This window comes from Chrysochloris asiatica, unplaced genomic scaffold (assembly GCF_000296735.1).
Source record: "Chrysochloris asiatica unplaced genomic scaffold, ChrAsi1.0 scaffold00020, whole genome shotgun sequence".
NCBI classification, from domain to species: domain Eukaryota; kingdom Metazoa; phylum Chordata; class Mammalia; order Afrosoricida; family Chrysochloridae; genus Chrysochloris; species Chrysochloris asiatica.
In genome coordinates, this window is record NW_006408538.1 from 19,320,482 (window position 1) to 19,327,257 (window position 6,776).

The following is a 6,776-nucleotide window of genomic DNA, read 5'->3' on the forward strand; positions in this document are numbered from 1 at the left end:
TTGTTGTTAAGTGCCATCAAGTCAGGTTCCGACCCATAGCGACCCTGTACAGGGTTTCCAAGGAGCAGCTGGTGAGCTTGAACCACTGACCTAGAAGTTCAAATGGCTTTGCAGTCTGACACATTAACCCACAGCGCCATGCCAGGACTCAATATATGTATATGCTTATTTATATATATATTTCTGTTCTTGTCTTTGAGTTCTGGTGTGGCGCTGTGGGTTAATTCACTGGAGTGTAAAGTTGGTTTGAACCACAAAATCGTCAGCTTAAGCTTACCAGCCACTTCTTGGAAACCCTATAATGGTCTTTAAGGGTCAGAACTGACTCAATGGCACTTGATAACATCAACAACGGTTTTTGGCTCATAAAAGTGGGATGAGGTAGTAATTGTCCTTATGTGATTGATTTTTAATTTTTTTTACTTAGGATTATGTCCTCTAGGTCCAAGCATGATTTGTCTCTGAAACCTCATTATTGTTCCATATGGTTGCATTGTGTTGCATTGTATGTGTGTACTACCTTTTGCTTATTGTTTATTCATTTAAGGCACTTACTTTGATTCCATTTTCTTGCAGTTAACAAAGGGATGCATATGTCTGTTCATGTCACCTCTCTTCAGTCTCTGGGATTATTAGTCAGGCAGGGTTCTGTAGAGAAGCAAAACCAGTGAGACTTCTATATATATGTATATATATAAAGAACACTTTATATCAAGTTGTAGAGGTGGGCAAGTTCCCAGTCCGTGATTTATATGTGTCAGACTGGAGGCTTCACACTTACGTAGCTGCAGGGCTAATTGGTAAATGAAATATCTGGCAGTCAAGTTGAACAGGTAGGATGGCCAACTACTGATGCCTCGCGGGATCAGCAGGCAGTAGCATGTGCCACATGCTCAAGTCCAAAGATTTGACAGGCCAGATGCAGGATCCAAACCAGCAAAATAACAAAAATTGGAGTAATAATTGTAGAGAAAGAAGTTGATTTTGAGGCCGTGCCTGCCGTACCACTTACCACAGTAGTTTGGTACTGGTTTACGTTCCCACCAGCTGTGGATAAGGGTTGTAATCTTACCACATCCTTGCCAACATTCATTGTTGTCCATTTTTTTATCATTGCCATTTTGAAGGCTTGATTTGTGTCTGTCTAACTCTAATGCATTATTGTGAGCATCTTGTCATGTGTTTGATGACCACTGGAATGTTGTTTGTTTTTAACCGATTTATTTACATTCTTCATTGTTGTTGTTGTTAAGTGCCTTTAAGTCAGTTTTGACCCATTGAGACCCCGTATAGGGTTTCTGAGGAGCAGCTGGTGAGTTTGAACCGCCAACCTTGCAATTTAAACCAATCTGTGGTTGAGCAAGACTCCAGATTCTTTATAGACTATAAAAAATTCTTTATAGGCTATAAAAAGTTTGGGGAAAATGAAATGAAAAGATACTGCCATTTTTTTGTCACCAACTTTTTGACACTCCCTTATAGGTATCAACACTTTGTCATTTTTACTGAAGACTTTTATTTGCCCGCACCTCCCCCAACTTGGGAAGAGAAGAGAATCAATTGAACGTTTTCATTTTTATACAGCAAAGACTTAGGGAATCTTTTATCTCTAATTTTGAAAGGCATTCCTGCTCCAGAAGTTTGATATTCTGTTTTATAACAGATTTTTTGTGTTTAAAAAAATCAACAACTTTTAACTTTTTAAGCAAACTGGAATTGATACATAATTGTGAGAAAATAAACTAACTTACAATTTCTTAATTTAAAGTGAAATCTAATACTTTATCCATTGCTTATAGATGAGCTTCATGGGTCATTGTTCTCCCTGTTCCCAAATTTAAACCTGAGGTACAAAGCAACTTTGCAGTCCAGCACATTAACCCACAGCGCCACACCAGGACTCCAGGACAGCGCTTAGCACCAAAGATATATTCACATTGGCTCCTTATAGATATAATTACTCTAGAATGCTTCATTTCCTTCTGTGTTCATATAGAAATTATATTTCCAAGAATTATAAATCCATAAAACTTAATCATCAGTATGTATGTACGTATATGCATAGACCTATTCTTCAGAGTTTTTGATAGAAATAGTAATTTGCTTTCTTAGGTAAGAACAATTTAAAAGAAACTTAATGATCACCCTGAATTTAGTTACATAAACTCCAGTTAAGAGGAGGAAGAGGAATTCCTTTCCTCTTGTTTCAGTATGTTAAACAGATTCGTTCCTAATATTCTACAATACGTCAACTACTCTGAGAATTCCTTAGAGACAAATCTAAGTATTTGAGGTTTACAAGCATGGAGTTTAGTTCTCTCAAATGGTTATTTGGCTCTTCCTTTGTCTTTTGTTATGATGAACAAAAGACAACTTTGTTCTATCCTATCCTCGCTTTGTTTCCCCAATTGTGGTAAAAATATATGTAAAAAAAACATTTGCCAGTTCAGCATTTTTAATAGGTACAGGTCAGTAGCATTGGGTTATATGTCCAGCGTGTCCTTTACCAGTATCCTTTTCTAAGTTATGGAACCACCATTGACAGAAACACATTGTTTTGTTGTTGTTGTTATTAAGTGTCATTGAGTGCATTCCAACTCATAGCAACACTGTATAGGTTTTCTGAGAAACCGCTGGTGGGTTTGAACTTCTAACCTTGTGATTAGCAGTCCAGTTCTTACCCTACAGTGCCACAATGTTCGGTTTCTCTCTCACCGCTCATTAATATTATTCAGCCTCTAAGTGTAGTATCTATTTTGCTTTTAGTTGCTTATAGGAACAAAGACAGTGTTAACTGTCGTAAAGACTGAGGTACCTAATTAGGAAAGAGCAAGATTTTCTTGGGCACATAGAGTATTTTTTCTAAACTATGGCTGAACAAACTATTGGCCCATTTTTATTGCAACCTGACACTTGAAAAAAAAAATTTTTTTTTTTTTTCTTTTTCCTACCACTGCTTTTATTTTTGGTTATTCTATAGTCTGGGACATGTGGCTTAACAAGGATATAAATCCAGGAAGAAAAATTATGGTTGGCATCAATTTTAAAAGTCTGCAAATTTAACAGAGCACAAATCCCATATTGTTTGAATTCTAAATATTTACTTAAAGAAAAACAAGAGACCATTTTAAAATGGATTTAAATTGTATTTGTCTCTTATTTAAAAGCTGACTTTTTATTTCCGTATACTCATTTTATACTTGACAAAATAAAAGGTAAACGATCTACATCACAGTTTTCTTGTGTTACCTTTTTAAAATAAAACACACACACAACATACACACATTTGAAATGAGGCCAAATTTAGACTCCAGGGGCATAGTGTTCTGCACCTTAAATTACAATCAGATGTATTTTTGCACAGATCAAATTTTCAGTCTGAGGCTGGTGAGAAGCCTAATTATTTGACCAGGTTACTATTTATGTAGACCATTCTATGGCTGTCTGTGGTTAGGCCACAGCTGGCTGAATGCTAGCTCGGGGAGGTTTTTATTTCATACTGGAACATTTGGGGGAGAAATAGGGGGGTGGGCTTTAAATTTTTCTCATTAAATGAAAGACTAAAAGCAAGTACATGTTCACATATTCCTGTGGAGACAATATGCTATCTAAACTATTCATTTTAGTTCAGCATATGATGGGAATAGGAGAGGAAGCAGCTTGGATACTCATGGTTTACAAGTAACATAGTATTTGGTTAAAAAGAGAAGATGAAAAGATTTTTTTAAAGTAATATTTCCTAAGACCAAGACTAATTCCTTACTAACTTTCAGAACAGTTGGAAATTGATAAGGAATTAGTAGATTGATGCTTTTTTAATGAGAAGAAAATGTGGTTGTTGGGTTTTTTCAACTTGGTTCCGACAAATAGCAACCCCTATATAGAGTTTAGATAGGAGTCCTGGTGTGGTGTTGTGGGTTAATGCATCAGACTGCAAAGCCGTTTGAACTGCAAGGTCAGCGGTTCAAGGTCACCAGCTACTCCTCAGAAACCCTATACAGGGTCTCCATGGGTGAGAGTCGACTCCACGGCATTTAACAACACAGAGTTTCCGGGTACGGCTGGTGGGTTTGTACTTCAGACCTAGTGGTAAACTTATCCTATTATCTCGAGCCCACACCAGGGCTCGAGAAACTATTAATAACATATTATTCTAATGGGGTGGTGAATTACTGCGGTCAAGTTAATTCCAACTCATAGTGACCCTGAATATACTTCCTAAGATTGTAAATCTTTACAGTGATAAACAGCCTCATCTTTCTCCTGTAGAGTTGCTGGTGGGTTGGAACCACTGACCTCATGGTTAGAAGTCCAGTGCTTACCCTACCAGTTCTACCAAGACTCCTGGAAAACATTACTTTTAATAGAGTTTTATTAGAAATACTTTAAAATGATAATAGATACTCAGAGTATAAAATCGTTCTTAATAGCTCAGAATTCCTTAGACAATAAATCCTTCAAAGATGGATCCTTATAGACCATGACCTCTGCCACAAATGAATTGTAGAATTCTTGTAGTATTTGATGTTGAAATTTTTAAATACAGAAAATATTTTCAATATATTCTATAGAATTTTTATTATGTCTTTTTCCCCTCCTGATTCCCTCATTTACTCAGATTCTGTGCTCTACTTCCCCACTAGATTCCCAGTAGATCCTTTTCTCTGAAAGACAAAATGACTAAACTTTATCCTAAAAAGTAGCCCTTTTTCACCACCACTTCCGTAAAAGACGAAAACCTCCCTTTTCATTCTGTTATCTACTCAAACTCAGGGGCGTGCTCTCCAGTGTAATATGAGTCTAAACTTCATCACAGATACCTCGTGTGCTCTAGGGAGCGTTTCTTAATGTGTTTATCTTTATTTATAAAATAAATTTATTTATTTATAAAATAATATTAGTAACCACCACCATATGAGTCAATTTGATGTGAAGAAAGAATAATGATGAGTTATTATTTACACAATAGTACACAATACATGCCCAGTAAATATCACATGGTTTTATTAAGATTCACTGATAAAAGCTCCTAAAATAACTAATAATGCTTACTTTTACTTTCTCACCTTTCTTTCCTTAACAAGCATCTATTTTTAACTTTATACTGTAAGTGCTTTCTCCTAGTCATCACATCTTGTGATTTTTTTGTGCTCACCCCTCTTTATCTACATCAATATAACACTGAGTCTTGTTGTGGCGTTGTAGGATAAGCGCAGGACTGCAAGGTTGGTTTAAGCTACAGGGAACGTGGTTTAGATTCGCCACGTGCAACTCGGAAACCCTTTGAGTCGGAGCATAACCCCCTTTTCCTCTTTTTTTACCATCACCTTCATCCATGGACTTTCTCCTGAGCTCTTCTTTCTGGTAGATATTTTTAAGTCCCTTAGCACTTTACCTGTATCTTGGCCACAACTGAATGCTCGAACGCTGCTGTCAGCTCTTACTCTGGATTTTAAATTTTTATTAAAAGTAGAACCAGATTCAGTCCTCCTTTGACCCTTTTCTTCAATGCCTCCCACATCTTAAACAATTGCCAAGTTCTATATGTACTACTCCCACAGTGGTTTCCTTTATATACAGCACAGTGCAGGCTTTTATTAACAGTTGCTGAAATTGCTGCTATCCAGATTAACTTTCCTTGAAATTTTCCTGTAAGCTTGTTCCTTTTCCTTAAGGAAAAATTCATTATAGATCATCCATCCCCACTCCTCTTATGCCACATTGCCTACCAAATAAATCCTAGCCTACTGTTTAAGGCCCTTTGTGTTCTTAACTCTGCTGACCCTGCCGGCTTCATAGGTCATTTGCCAAACCAGTTTACTACATTCATATCTTTTCTTATTCTTTCTTTCACTTAGAAAGCCTAATTGTGTTTTTTCAAACATTTTATTAGTGTTAATGATGTATATAAATATTTCTTTGCTGACATGAAATTTAAAAAATATATTTGTTACTGTATTACTGAATTATTATTTCATCATTTGAAAATTCTAATTTATAATCTTCCTCAAAAATTCCATTTTTGATGTTTCATAGGTCACAAGCTATAATCTTTATCAACAGATAGCTTTAAAAAATTATTGAGTTTTTACTATTTGTCTGACTTGAATGTAGTTATTGGTTTGAATGAATCTTCACAAATATTTTTCTTTTGTGAATTCTCAGAATGATTTCTGTACCAAGTATATAAATAGAATGTGAAGTAAGACTTCATACTCTGAGGTAATGTTACATATCAAGAATATTATATATACCAAGCATACACCTGGTGTGACGCTGTAGGATCAGCACGGGACCATGAACCATAAAGTTGGCAGTTCAAACTCACCAGCTGCTCCTCGGAAATCCTACACAGGGTCACTATGAGTTGGAAGCAATTTGACAGCACTAATCTACCACTCATCTGTCAGTTTGTCACACTGTGGTGGCTTGTGAGTTGCTGTGATTCTGGAAGCTATGCCACCAGTATTTTAAATACCAGCAAGAGTCACCCATGGTGGACAGGTTTCAGATGAGCTTCCAGACGAAGACAGATTAGGAATAAAGAGTGACGAACGACTTCCAAATATTTAGTTGCTGAAAACTTAATGAATAGCAGAGAAAAACTGTCAGATATAGTGCAGGAAAATGAGCCCCTCAGGTTGGAAGGCACTCAAAATGTGACTGGGGAAGAGCTGCCTCCTCAGAGTAGAGTTGACCATGATGACGCAAATGGAGTAAGGCCTGTGGGAGTAAAGCCCATGGGATTGATAGGCACAGCTCAAAATGAAGAGAAA

General features: G+C 36.6%; 1 protein-coding gene across 4 annotated transcripts in view; it reads left to right on the forward strand.

The window, feature by feature from the left end:
- Window positions 1-6,776, forward strand: part of ADK (adenosine kinase) — a 647,845-nt gene that overhangs the window by 406,581 nt on the left and 234,488 nt on the right. The gene's annotated exons all lie outside the window — the stretch shown is intronic.